General features: G+C 45.1%; 1 long non-coding RNA gene across 1 annotated transcript in view; it reads left to right on the forward strand.

The window, feature by feature from the left end:
• Positions 1–6,748, forward strand: part of LOC141982129 (uncharacterized) — a 43,659-nt gene extending 36,911 nt beyond the window's left edge. The window contains exon 3 of the long non-coding RNA XR_012637973.1: positions 6,603–6,748. This is a non-coding gene — a long non-coding RNA (uncharacterized LOC141982129). The remainder of the gene's footprint in view (positions 1–6,602) is intronic.
• Positions 6,749–14,355: the final 7,607 nt, after the last annotated feature.

Below are 14,355 nucleotides of genomic sequence, written 5' to 3' on the forward strand. Positions count from 1 at the left end.
CAACCGGATTTAGGCTCCTAAGAGCAATATCTTTAAAGGGATTTAGGTGTTGGTTGGCTGGGTGGAGCAACACTAACCCCGAAGTGGCCACTGCCTAGTGAAATTTTCAGCCCTGAGTTAGGTGGCTCTGGGCCACCTCAGCTCTCTGCAGAGTGCATGGGGATAGTTAAGAGCCTAAAACCAGGATTTTCAGAAGCCATCCAGCTGAGTAGGGAGTGACCTAAGGTAGCCAAGTGTGAAATGCCAAGGAAAGGTGTGGGGAGAGGGCATGGAGAGAAGTGGGGCTTAGGTACCTAAATGACTGACCTGATGGTAGGCACGTCCTCAGCTCTGGACCCTCTTCTGGAGTTAGGCACCTAAGCCAGGTCAGCCACTTATGTAGCCCATGTGCCAGCAACTGAAACCGACTCTTTCTGATTAAATAAAACTCCGGAACAATAACCAAAAATGACAGTCACAACTGGGACAAATCACAGATACAAAAAGCAAATGTCTGAACCCTCGTCACCCCACTCCAGACTCTTTGCCCTGAGAACTAAAAGGTCTGTTTTGTATCATAGGCCCCCCATGCCAACTGCCATTTTGCTGAACTCATTTGTTTTTTCTCAGCCATAGCTAGCAACTGAATGACTGCAACTGAATGGTCCAAATACTGTGAACTAGAGTTTCGAGAGAGCCATTCTGCATCTGAAGACAGGATAAACAGTGGCTGTGTCATGGGCAGCAGGGCTGCGTGGGGACAGGGAAGGCAAAAAGAAGCAGTTTGCCCCTAGCCCCCCATTTGAGAGGTTCCCTAAACTTGAATGGCATTGCCACCTCAAGCACAGGATAGCAGCAACACTCAGATTTGGCACCATGACCCGTGTGCCAGGTCCTAAAGCCCAGAGCGGGGAGCTGGGCCCAGCCCCATGGGACAGAAGCCACTGCTGCAGGGTGAGTGCAGGGTATGCTCGTGTTCCACTCCCACCATCCCCCTAGGCATCCCCTCAGTGATGTTGCACTCTTGATTTTTGTTTTTTTCAGAAGGGCTGGGGAGGGAGGGGGGGAAGAGGGTGTCTCAGTTTCAGATTTTTTCCTAGGCCCTCCAAAACCTCTGTGTGGCCCTGATAGGCAGTATAAAACTACTGCATTAATAATGCCAATCTCAAAGAGAATATGTGGCAAATATCTGTCCTTTCTCACTGAGTTAGATGCCAAATCCTCTGGTGTCTGAAAAAGGCCAAAAGCCAATTGTCCATAAATCTCACCATGCAACAGTGTAACTTTTAGTTTTAATAAAGTAATTAGATCCCAAATATGGACATTAAAGGAGTAGAATAGTAGAAAGTTTTCCGTAGTCTCCTCCAATCCAGAGTAGGCTTTCTGGATGCAGCCTTTGTCTGCTGTGTCTCCTGCTCTGGTTTGAGCAGCTCATTAGCTGTGGCATGGCAACGTTGCTTAGGCTGTTTTGAAAATTCCAACTAGTGGAAACTTAGGTGCCAGGGGGACTTAGAGTGGTAGGTGATTAAGTGCCACCTGATGTGCAGCTTTGAAAATGTCAGTGGTGCCCAGATGGTGGACTTGTGCCTATCTGCCTGCTTAGTCTCTTAAATTTCTTTAAAAATTTGGCCCTAAGTGCCGAAGTCACTTTTGAAATTGGGATTTAAGTTCCTGAGTCCTTTGAGTTTCGGAAAATTTTACCAAAAGACTTGAAAACTTTTACGTACTCTAAAAGAACAATTTTAAAAGGGAGAATTTGCTATTGAATATTAGGTAAATATGGAAAAAATGAACATACTTCATGTACTGGAGATACATTAAGAAGAGAAAGATGAAGCTATTTAGCATGACACACATTAATGTCCATGCTGTATTTAACAAAAAATGCTCATGGTAAAAACTTGGTAGATTCTCAGGTTTCAGAGTAGCAGCCGTGCTAGTCTGTATTCGCAAAAAGAAAAGGACGACTTGTGGCACCTTAGAGACTAACAAATTTATTAGAGGATAAGCTTTCGTGAGCTACAGCTCACCTCATCGGATGCATTCAGTGGAAAGTACAGTGGGGAGATTTTATATACACAGAGAACATGAAACAATGGGTGTTACCATACACACTGTAACGAGAGTGATCACTTAAGGTGAGCTATTACCAGCAGGAGAGCGGGGGGGGGGGGAGAAGGGGGGGAAGGAGGGACCTTTTGTAGTGATAATCAAGTTGGGCCATTTCCAGCAATTGACAAGAACATCTGAGGAACAGTGGGGGGTGGAGGGGGTGGGGAATGAACATGGGGAAATACTTTTACTTTGTGTAATGACTCATCCACTCCCAGTCTCTATTCAAGCCTAAGTTAATTGTATCCAGTTTGCAAATTAATTCCAACTCAGCAGTCTCTCCTTGGAGTCTGTTTCTGAAGTTTTTTTTGTTGAAGAATTGCAACTTTTAGGTCTGTAATCGAGTGACCAAAGAGATTGATGTGTTCTCCGACTGGTTTATGAATGTTATAATTCTTGATGTCTGATTTGTGTCCATTTATTCTTTTACGTAGAGACTGTCCAGTTTGACCAATGTACATGGCAGAGGGGCATTGCTGGCACATGATGGCATATATCACATTGGTAGATGTGCAGGTGAACGAGCCTCTGATAGTGTGGCTGATGTGATTAGGCCCTATGATGGTGTCCCCTGAATAGATATGTGGACACAGTTGGCAACGGGCTTTGTTGCAAGGATAGGTTCCTGGGTTAGTGGTTCTGTTGTGTGGTGTGTGGTTGCTGGTGAGTATTTGCTTCAGGTTGGGGGTCTGTCTGTGAGCAAGGACTGGCCTGTCTCCCAAGATCTGTGAGAGCGATGGGTCATCCTTCAGGATAGGTTGTAGTTCCTTGAAGATGTGTTGGAGAGGTTTTAGTTGGGGGCTGAAGGTGATGGCTAGTGGCGTTCTGTTATTTTTTTTGTTGGGCCTGTCCTGTAGTAGGTGACTTCTGGGTACTCTTCTGGCTCTGTCATTCTGTTTCTTCACTTCAGCAGGTGGGTATTGTAGTTGTAAGAATGCTTGATAGAGATCTTGTAGGTGTTTGGCTCTGTCTGAGGGGTTGGAGCAAATGCGGTTGTATCGTAGAGCTTGGCTGTAGACAATGGATCGTGTGGTGTGGTCTGGGTGAAAGCTGGAGGAATGTAGGTAGGAATAGTGGTCAGTAGATTTCCGGTATAGGGTGGTGTTTATGTGACCATCGCTTATGAGCACCGTAGTGTCCAGGAAGTGGATCTCTTGTGTGGACTGGTCCAGGCTGAGGTTGATGGTGGGATGGAAATTGTTGAAATCATAGTGGAATTCCTCAAGGGCTTCTTTTCCATGGGTCCAGATGATGAAGATGTCATCCATGTAGCGCAAGTAGAGCAGGGGCGTTAGGGGACGAGAGCTGAGGAAGCGTTGTTCTAAGTCAGCCATAAAAATGTTGGCATACTGTGGGGCTATGCGGGTACCCATAGCAGTGCCGCTGATTTGAAGGTATACATTGTCCCCAAATGTGAAATAGTTTTGGGTGAGGACAAAGTCACAAAGTTCAGCCACCAGGTTTGCCGTGACATTATCGGGGATACTGTTCCTGACGGCTTGTAGTCCAGCTTTGTGTGGAATGTTGGTGTAGAGGGCCAAACTGGACAGTCGCTACGTAAAAGAATAAAAGGACACAAATCAGACATCAAGAACTATAACATTCAAAAACCAGTCGGAGAACACTTCAATTTCTCTGGTCACTCCATTACAGACCTAAAAGTTGCAATATTACTACAAAAAAACTTCAAAACCAGACTCCAAGGAGAGACTGCTGAGTTGGAATGAATTTGCAAACTGGACACCATTAAATTAGGCTTGAATAGAGACTGGGAGTGGATGTGTCATTGCACAAAGTAAAACTATTTCCCCATGTTTATTCCCCCCCCCCCACTGTTCCTCACACGTTCTTGTCAAATGCTGGAAATGGCCCACCTTGATTATCATTACAGAAGGTCCCCCCACCCTGCTCTCCTGCTGGTAATAGCTCACCTTAAGTGATCACTCTCGTTACAGTGTGTATGGTAACACCCATTGTTTCATGTTCTCTATGTATATAAATCTCCCCACTGTATTTTCCAGTGAATGCATCCGATGAAGTGAGCTGTAGCTCACGAAAGCTTATGCTCAAATAAATTGGTTAGTCTCTAAGGTGCCACAAGTACTCCTTTTCTTTTTGCGGATAGAGACTAACACAGCTGCTACTCTGAAACCTATCACTAGAATGTACTGGTACCCGGTCATCTTCTCCAGTGGTCTGACCAGATCCATGCCAGTTCTTTCAAAGGAGGTCCATTTCTCTTCAGACCATTTCTCTATTTTGTCCAGATAATTTTGAATTTTAATCCTGTACTTCAAAGCACTTGCAACCCCTCCCAGCTTGGTATCATCCACAAACTTCATAAGTGTAGTCTCAATGCCATTATCTAAATCATTGATGAAGATACTGAACAGAACTGGACCCAGAACTGATCCCTGTGGAACCCAACTCATTATGTCCTTCCAGCATGACTGTGAACCACTGATAACTACTCTCTAGGAACTGTTTTCCAACCAGTTTTGCACCCATCTATCTAGGTTGCATTTCCCTAGTTTGTTTATGAGAAGGTCATGTGAGACAGTATCAAAAGCTTTACTGAAGTCAAGATATAGCACGTCTACCACTTCCCCCCATCCACAAGGCTTGTTACCCTGTCAAAGAAAGCTATCAGGTTGGTTTGACACAATTTGTTCTTGACAAATCCATGCTGTTACTTATCACCTTATTATTTTCTAGATGTTTGCAAACTGATTGCTTAATTATTTGCTCCATTATCTTTCCGGGTACAGAAGTTAAGCTGACTGGTCTGTAATTCCCCAGGTTGTCCCTATTTCCCTTTTTATAGATGGGCACTATCTTTGCCCTTTTCCAGTCTTCTGGAATCTCTCCTATCTTCCATGACTTTTCAAAGATAATCGCTAATGGCTCTGATATCTCCTCAGTCAGGTCCTTGAGTATTCTAGGATGCATTTCATCAGTCCCTGGTGTCTTGAAGACATCTCATTTTTTAAGTAATTTTTAACTTGTTCTTTTCCTATTTTAGCCTCTTCTGATCCTACCTCATTTTCACTGGCATTCACAATGTTGGACATCCAATCACCACCAACCTTCTTGATGAAAACTGAGACAAAGAAGTCATTAAGCACCTCTGCCATTTCCACATTTTCTATTATTGTTTCCACCCTCATTGAGTAACGGGCCTACCCTGTCCTTGGTCTTCCTTTTGCTTTTAATGTATTTGTAGGATATTTTCTTGTTACCCTTTATGTCTCTAGCTAGTTTGATCTCGTTTTGTGCCTTGGCCTTTCTAATTTTGTCCCTACATATTTGTGTTATTTGTTTATATTCATCCTTTGTAATTTGACCTAGTTTCCATTTTTGGTAGGACTCCTTTTTGAGTTTTAGATCATTGAAGATCTCCTGGTTAAGCCAGGGTGGTCTCTGGCCAGACTTCCTGTCTTTCCTATGCAGTGGGATAGTTTGCTCTTGTGCCCTTAATAATGTCTGTTTGAAAAACTGCCAGCTGTCTTCAATTGTTTTTCCCCTTAGATTTGCTTCCCATGGGACCTTATCTACCAACTCCCTGAGTTTGCTAAAGTCTGCCTTCTTGAAATCCGTTATCTTTATTTTGCTGTTCTCCCTTCTACCATTCCTTCGAATCAGGAACTCTGTCATTTCATGATCACTTTCACCCAAGCTGCCTTCCACTTTCAAATTCTCAGCCAGTTCCTCCCTACTTGTCAAAATCAAATCTAGAACAGCCTCTCCTCTAGTAGCTTTCTCCATGTTCTGAAATAAAAAAATTGTCTCCACTACATTCCAAGAACTTGTTGGATAATCTGTGCCCTGCTGTGTTATTTTCCGAACAGATGTCTGAGTAGTTGAAGTCCCCCATCACCACCAAGTCCTGAGCTTTGGATGATTTTGTTAGTTGTTTAAAAAAAGCCTCATCCACCTCTTCTTCCCGTTTAGGTGGTCTGTAGTAGACCCCTACCATGACATCACCCTTGTTTTTTTACCCCTTTTATCCTTACTCAGAGACTTTCAACAAGTCTGTCTCCTATTTCCATCTCAACCTCAGTCCAAGTGTGTACATTTAAAATATATAAGACAACACCTCCTCCCTTTCCCCTCTGCGTGTCCTTCCTGAGCAAGCTGTACCCTTCTATACCAATATTCCAGTCATGTGTATTATCCCACCAGGGCTCTGTGATGCCAACTATGTCATAGTTGTGTTATTTACTAACATTTCAAGTTCTTCCTGCTTATTCCCCATATTTCTCGAATTAGTATACAGACATCGAAGATACTGATTTGATTTCCTGTCCCCACCCCCTAGCTCCGTCTTATCTCTCCTTTATCCCTGCTATAACAGCCTATGCTCCCCCCAAATTCCGAAACTTCTTCCAGGTCTCCATGTTGTTGACATACCTGTGGGCTTTGGTCACCTCCCCCCTTCAAACCTAGATTAAAGTCCTCCTCACTAGGTTAGCCAGTCTGTATCTAAATATGCTCTTCTCTTTCCTCAATAGATGGACCCCATCTCTGCTTAGCAGTCCTTCTTCCTGGAACAGCATCCCATGGTGAAGGAAGCCGAAGCCCTCCTGGTGACACCATCTTCGCAGCCAGGCATTCATCTCCACGATGCATCTGTCTCTGCCTGGAACCCTATCCTTGACCAGAAGGATCAAAGAGAACACCACCTGTGCTCCCAACTCCTTCACCCTTACTCCCAGAGCCCTGTAGTCACTTCTGATCTGCTGAGGGTCATACCTCACAGTATCATTAGTGCCCACATGGATGAGTGGCATGGGGTAGTAGTCAGAGGGCCAGATGATCCTTGAAAATCCCTCCGTAATGCCTCAGATACGGGCCTCTGGCAGGCAGCATATCTCCTGGGATGCCATGTCAGGGTGACAGATGGGTGCCTCTGTTCCCCTCATAAGAGAGTCACCAACCACCACTACCCTATGTTTCCCCCTGGGAGTGGTGGCTGTGATCCTCCCAGATTTGTGATCCTCCCAACTGCTTCTCCTCCTCCACCTTTGTGGGTGATTCCTCATCGCTCGTTGCCAGGGCAGCATATCGGTTTTCCATGATCACGGTGGGTGGATTGGGAGTAGGGGTGGAGCACTACCTGTTGCCAGAAGTAACCAGAGGCCAGTGTCCTCCCTGTGACAGAGCCATATCCTCCTCCCCGGGTAGTGTGACAGCAATCCTCTGAGGCTGGATAACGTCCTTAGCCTTGGAAGTCTCCATATGAATACTGTCAATGAATTCCTCATGGGCACGGATGCTCCTCAGCCTAGCCACCTCCGCCTGTAGCTCTCCCACCTGCTTCCTGAGAGATTCCACCAGCAGGCGCCTTTCACACTGGATGGTCTCCCAAGCCTGGCTTTCTGTGAGTGGGTCTAGGGCCCTGTGATTGTGATGTGGTTCTTGTGATGCTGTTTGCAGTCAGGAAGTTTTCCACCAGCCTAATTGTGTCGGCCAAGGTCCCTGGTCAGTGTCATTCCCAGCTGCCGGTGGGGAGAATTTGTGTAAATTGCTCCAGCGCTATCTGTTTGGCGACCGGTTCCCCTGTCTGCTTTTAGGGTTGAAGCCACCTCCAGCAGTGTTCCTTAAGATATTGGGCCACCACTCATGGCCGGGCACCCCGAGGAAATCTTTCCTGGCAGAAGTGTTGCCGGTGGGTCTCAGTGGTGATATCAAAAACATGTAGGATGGTAGCCTTGACCCTATGTAGTTTTGGGCCTCTGCCACATCAAGGCTGTGGTAGGTGACTTGGGCTGACTCTGTAAGATATGGAGCTAGCAGGATAGCCCAGTGTTCTGGAGGCTATTGAAAATGACCAGGAATGCTTCCGGGTCATCCTCAGGGCCCATCTTCATGAGCTTCACCAGGGGGCTGGCGGTTGCCATGGGATTCAGGGTCCCTGCCCCTTGGTTCATGCTGGTTCCTTGGGGTGGCACCCTGCTGGACCAGGCACTGTTGCTGCTCTTGGTGTTGGGCTGCCACTTCCTGCATGAGCTATTGTTGCTGCTGTTTTTCTTGCGTCATTTGTTGTTGGTGGTGGGTGGTCATCTGCTGGAACAGCTGGGTCTGCTGCAGCTGCCGCTGGTTGTCTGCCAGCCATTTCAACAGTTTGATCTCCATTTTTCTTTTTCCTCTCTCTCTTTCGCTCTCTCCTTTGGTCACACGCAGACCTTGGTCATGATGCCCACGTTCTCCACCAGCTGGGAATGGGTCCCAGGTCTGCTGCCTAGTGGTTGCAGCATCTGGGGGTAGCTCTGCCTGGCAGTCACAGTCTCTGGAGTCTGGGGTCACTTCCTATCTCACCATTTCCTGCAGCCTGCTGCCATTTGTCCCAGAAAGCACTACCATCTCTGCCCCATAAGAGCTGCTGCCCGCTGATGCTCCTCCTTTCAGTATGGGTCTGGCTGTGTCCCCCTGCTGAGCTCCCAGAACCAGTCCTTTTCCCTGCCCTGTCCTCACCCAACTGAGCTGACCTGCTCCCTTTTAAGCCCCGTCTCTAAGTGGAGCACACCCACTGGGATGGAGGGGCAGGGCCTCCTGAGCCCAGAGCTGCTCTTCAACCCTTTGCTGTCCAGTGATTGGTTTATACACCCTGTCACACTGCATAAGAGGGTTCTGTCCAGCCATATGTACAAGGCTGTATTTCTTCTAGGACTGATTGTTCAGTGCTGGATGGAACACCCACAATGCTGATGAATTCAACTGACTGAAAATCAGACTGTACAGGTGTAACCAAACTCATGGCCCAGCCCTGCTCCCATTGAAATCAGTAGGACTCTTGCTGTTGACTTCAAGTGGGCCATGATCTGCCCCTCCATGGGCACATGTTAAAGCAATTTGTTTTCTTTGCTTTGCAGTGAAGTACAGTAACTATCTTTTAAGTATTACAGCCAGGGCCTCCCAAGCAAATACCTTTGACTTAACCTGGTAGAAAAAAAACAGTGTTCTGTCCGTTACAGGTATAAAACAGACACTTAACGGGAAACTACCAAGTAACAGGAAATACACTCGAATCACTGGGCCTAGTTCTCTTCAAGAGCAACTCAGCAGACATGTCAGAGTTGAGCTGGTGGAAGTGAAAGGAAAATCAGGCCTATTATCTCTAATTACAAAGAAAGGTAAGGCCAAGATTTTATAAGGTGACGAGTGATTTTTGGGTGCCTTCATTTTTGGGTGTCCAGTTTGAGTTGCCTTAATGGAGCCTGATTTTTAGAAAATGCTGATCACCTATCCCTTCAAGTGTCCCAGAAATGAAGACCCCTGAAATGCACACAGGAATGGCATCTACCACTTCCAATCAGAGGATGTGGCATGCACTCCCTTCACTGTTCAGCTCTTAATGGTTAGTAGAGAGCGGAAGTTGGGGTCATAGTCCTGTCCTTGCCCCATCAGTCTTGGGATTTTTAGCACTACTGTCCTCCCAGTCCTTTGCAGATGGCCCGCCAATGGACCATGAAAGTGCCACTTACACACTGGCCCTCTGCACAGAAGTAAATTTCAGCCTGTGAGCATAAGCCCCAAATTGTGTCTGGCTTCAGTCCTTGGTGAAAGGAAAGGACACTATCCCCAAATCCTATGCAGAGCTAAGCACTGTCAAGCCTACCATTTTCTCCTTTACTGTCATGTCAAATCTGTTGTGTTCTGGCCAGAACATAAAGCATTTATACATAACATAAAGCATAAATGATGACACTTGAGATGAAATAATTGCGTGGTTAAATGCTGTAATATTTAGGTTAAAATGTATGTATCCAAAACTTCATGAAAAGCACCTAAAATAAACATCATATAGTATTTGCACATCAGTTTATATGCTCATAGCGATCACTCATCTTTATTTGCAGAGTTACACAAGTTTTTATTGGTAATGATTCTCATTAATAGCTTACTTCAGTTTTATTGTATATCTTATTTGTCATAAAATCGATTGAGAGGTTGCAATTATGTTTCTGGGTAAATGATGCTATTTATATTGCGGTGATCTTTATATCTGGGACCTGGAAATCTAAGTGGGATCTCAGTGCACAGCACAGACCAGATGATATCAAAGGACAACTGTAAGTAGTTTACAGCCATCAGCAGAATAAGTGGTGCTGGCTCAGAATGTCAAAGAAGATCTGGAGGGCAAGCCCTCCCCATCCCCAGGTATACCGTGGAACTCCAGAGATGGGATCTTCCATCCTATTGCAGTCTATGACCTGTGACCCCATGTGGAAGGGAGTTTGACTGGACTGTATAGTTGGGAATCCAACTGCACTTTTCCTTCCCCGAGGACACTTGAACCCTCCTACACGGTACTATGGTTAGAACCCATGTAGATCACAGTTCCATGGGAAGCAGAAGATATGGAATGCTCTATGTGCTGGCTTTCTAACTTGTCTCCACTTTTCTCCTGAGCATATGGATGGCACCGGTCCTGTTGCTGTTGGGGCCCCACATGCTCACAAAGAGATGGACAGAAGTACATGGGATAAGAATGTTGGCCTCACTCTGCCTATGGGGTAGAGCCTGCCTTACTGCAAAGTTATTCTAGCATTCTCAAATGCATTTTTGAGCCCTCATACGGGCACACTTTGTGCATTGTTAGGCAACATGCCTCATGAATCACATTGCAGAGGCTGGAAAAATGTGTCAACATACGGATCAGAGTGTGGGGAAAAAACTGAAAACAAACCTCAGAACTTGAGCTGTTGCTGCCTCTGGCAGCATTTAGCATGTGCCATTGACTCTTTTAATTTGGTCCTCTCAGCTCACTGGGATGATACCTGGGATGATAGTGTTTCATGCACTAGCTCTCCTAAATTCGCTGATCCCCTTCATTTAAAGGTATTTTGGAGGGTGAGTGCGAGATCTAGCTGACCTGAAGAAGATGTGGTTGGCTGCTTCCCCCTTTTGCCAAGAAGAGCCCCCTTCCCCTTACTGCATGACAAGTATCCCCACCACTCATGATCCATGTTACTTCTAAGCCTCATGCATTGTGCAGCCTGATAGACACTGCATGTAGCTCACTCTGTGCTGCCCAGCAGAGGATCGTACAACTGAGCCTTCAGGCAGCTGCTCAGAAGTGGCCCTGGAGAGAGTGGTCGTGCTCAGGACTATATTAGTTAAAGCTCTGGACTAAGACTCCGGAGATCTGGCTCTGTCACAGACTTCCTGTGTGATGCTGGGCAAGTCACTTAATCTCTGTGCCTCAATTCCCTACCTGTAAAATGGAGATAAGAGCACTTCCTGTGTCCTGCCTCTTGTCTGTTTGGATTGTAAATTCTTTTATGATGTGTCTGTACATTGCCCATACAATCTCCGGCAGGGCATCTAGGCGCGACTGCAATAGAACTAGCAAATGGGTTACATTTTAAATAAAGATTATTTGAAAGAAAGCCCCATGTATGAGAAAATAGAGAGAAATGTAAAAATACCCCAACCATTACAAGAGAATAAATTTACCTGAAACCAGGAGTTCAGCAAGAGTCCAGTTTGTTAGAAATAAAATCTTATGGTTACAAATATTAATAATACCGACCAGTCTGGAATATCTGGAAATTGCTGTCCTGGCATGCTACTTGGTCAGCATTCCACCTCAGCATTAGAGTACCTCTTGCTCTCTCCTCTCCCGCCCTGTGGTTTTGTGACACTGTCCTGTGTTAACCAAAGGTATTGACCTCCCTGATCAGCTGGTTTTCATGTCTGATCTCAGATTAACTTTTGTGTAGGGCATCACATGCCTCTCCACCCAACCAGTCTGGGTGGCTCAGATTCATCTCTTTAAATACCCTCTAACCTCAGGGATGAAGTGTCCTGGAAACTGACACATTTAGCCATGAGTTTAATGACTTACCACCCTCAGAATGTTCTTTATCTTCTCTCCTCCAGGGGAAGTTATTTATACAGGGCCAGCTACGCACCTCTCAGGATTTGGACATAAAAATACAGAACCATCACACTCAGTGAAATTGGTTATCATTGATTTGTCAGGTGTGATTCTGGGCTCACTGTGACTGTCATAGGGCCAAAGGAGTGTATGAGGAGGAAGAACACTCTAGTGATTGCTCTAAGTCCAAATGTTTGATGGGACAATAGCACTCCCTGTAGCTGCATATTTCCTCAGCAGGGAAGCACCCCTTTGAAAGTGTCTCTTCTCTGCTGGGGCTGCTGAGCTGTTCTAGGAAGTGGAGGTGCCTCCCTAAAGTCCATCAGCTGCTGCTGTTTTGGAGCCCCCTTGTGGAATATTCACTTTACAGTCTGAGAGCTGCTGCCCATCATGGATCTTGCATCATCTGGATAAGTGACTGACAGCTGGGAATAGTTCATGGAATTGGGGCTTGGTGTGGTTGTTTTATTCTGATTATATTTTCTCATATTTCAGAATGGGGCATGTCCCACCTGCCCCAGTGGCTGAACCATCACCTGACACCATCTTTCCAGGCCCACCCTTGTGGAGGCTATAAATCATCCTGGACTTCTTTCTGCAAAGTTGACGGGTGTGTTATCCTAAACTGTGAAATGAACCTCTGCTCTCTGAAATGTGCACAGCACACATTGCTCGCTTCATCTACATATCCGAGGGCAACATTAGGTCTATGGATTTTTAAATTGACTGAGTTGAACATATGACTAAGGATATACAAGGTTGATTTGGTTGGATATTGCTATATACCTGACTGCTATTAATCACTAGGAACTCATCCTGCAAGGTGCTGAGCACTCCGGCCAATATTCAACAAAGCACTTAAGCACATGCTTAACTTGAAGACACTGGAATTAATCATGTACTTAAAGTTAAGTGAATGCTTAATAGCTCTGTTGGCTCAGGGCTATGGAGTACATAACATTTTCCAAGATTGAGCTCCAGCAAGTTGCTGAAAGATTAACATGAGACAGCTGAGATAATACTTGGCTAAATTCTACCCTGGCTAATGTAACCCTATTTTGATCTCCCATAGACCTGCACATTTCACTGTGGATGCATGAGCAGAATATGGCTAATCATGTTCTGTCCTTAGTGTAAGTTCTTGACTAAAAATGTGTGTATTCAAATCACTGCCCTCTTTAATACTGATAAAGCTGCACATTCTGCTGTATGAATTACCTGTGCATAAAATGTACAGACAGTTACTGCACGAACAGATACTGAATTTGCAAATGCAAATGTGAGGTTAACGTACTTAATGTGTGTGTGCATTTCATGGAGTCACAGCTTAAGTGCTATCCTTTTAAAATGTGTCCCTTTATGTTCTAGTCATGTGCCCATGCTCTTCACCTCGCTTTCATTTACTTTCTTGTACAAGTGGGCAACGTGAAAAATGGACTACTTAGTGTTCCTTAGGAATTGTGCTATGGTGAACTCTTCTGAACTAACCCTCGGAAGAAAACTGTCAACCAACAAGTTCAGCCACAAATTATTGGTCTTGATGCAGGAATTACTGGGTAAAATTCTATGGCCTGTGTTATGCAGGAGGTCAGATCTCAATGGGCCCCACAGCCCTTAAAATCTGTGTGTCTACAAAAATACCAGGAGGGATAGTGCTGAGTTTTTAACGACACCCACTTACTCTTAATCTCAAACCCAGGTTGTAAATGCAAACAGAACATACTAGCAAAGAACGGTCTGAGTTGCAAAGCAAGTGGTTTTAAACTCAGCAGAGGATTGCCTCTTGTTTTCAGAAACAGGGGAACCCGTCACTTACCTCTGAAATGAGTCTTACTGCAGACAGGACTGCAATTACATGAGAAGGCTGTGCTTTAATATGTAACTGGAGGTCCCTCACTTAGGGAGAGGGAAAAAGGAGGACGTACAATTCTCTGAGCGCTCTAAAAACAGTGAAATGGGCAAAAGCATCATTTAATTCTTCTTTTCCTGAGCCAATGGGCTTGTGTCACATGTTTAAATGTAAAAACTCTTCCCACCTAAAGATATCACTCCAAATCATCACTAGGTCCAAATTCAGGGAAAGGCTGGGTTCCTGACAAATTTCAAGCTTGTAGGATTTTTATAATTGATGCCAGAACAGCTGTTTTGTCGGGTGCCAAAACCAAAAAAGTGTTATAAAATCATATTACCCTGCTCCAAAGGGGCAGGATGACTAACGTATGCTAGCTTTGCTTTTATTTTTTCCACAATAATTTGTATAGGGAATAGATATATAGCAAATTGTTCTTACCAGTATAGTGGAAAAATATCAGTCATGCCTGCAGCCAAAGTGCCTTGAACTTTAATCTGAAACTGAGAGAAAACCCCATTCTCCATGGCAG

The sequence above is a fragment of the Natator depressus genome, chromosome 2, assembly GCF_965152275.1.
Source record: "Natator depressus isolate rNatDep1 chromosome 2, rNatDep2.hap1, whole genome shotgun sequence".
Lineage (NCBI taxonomy): Eukaryota > Metazoa > Chordata > Testudines > Cheloniidae > Natator > Natator depressus.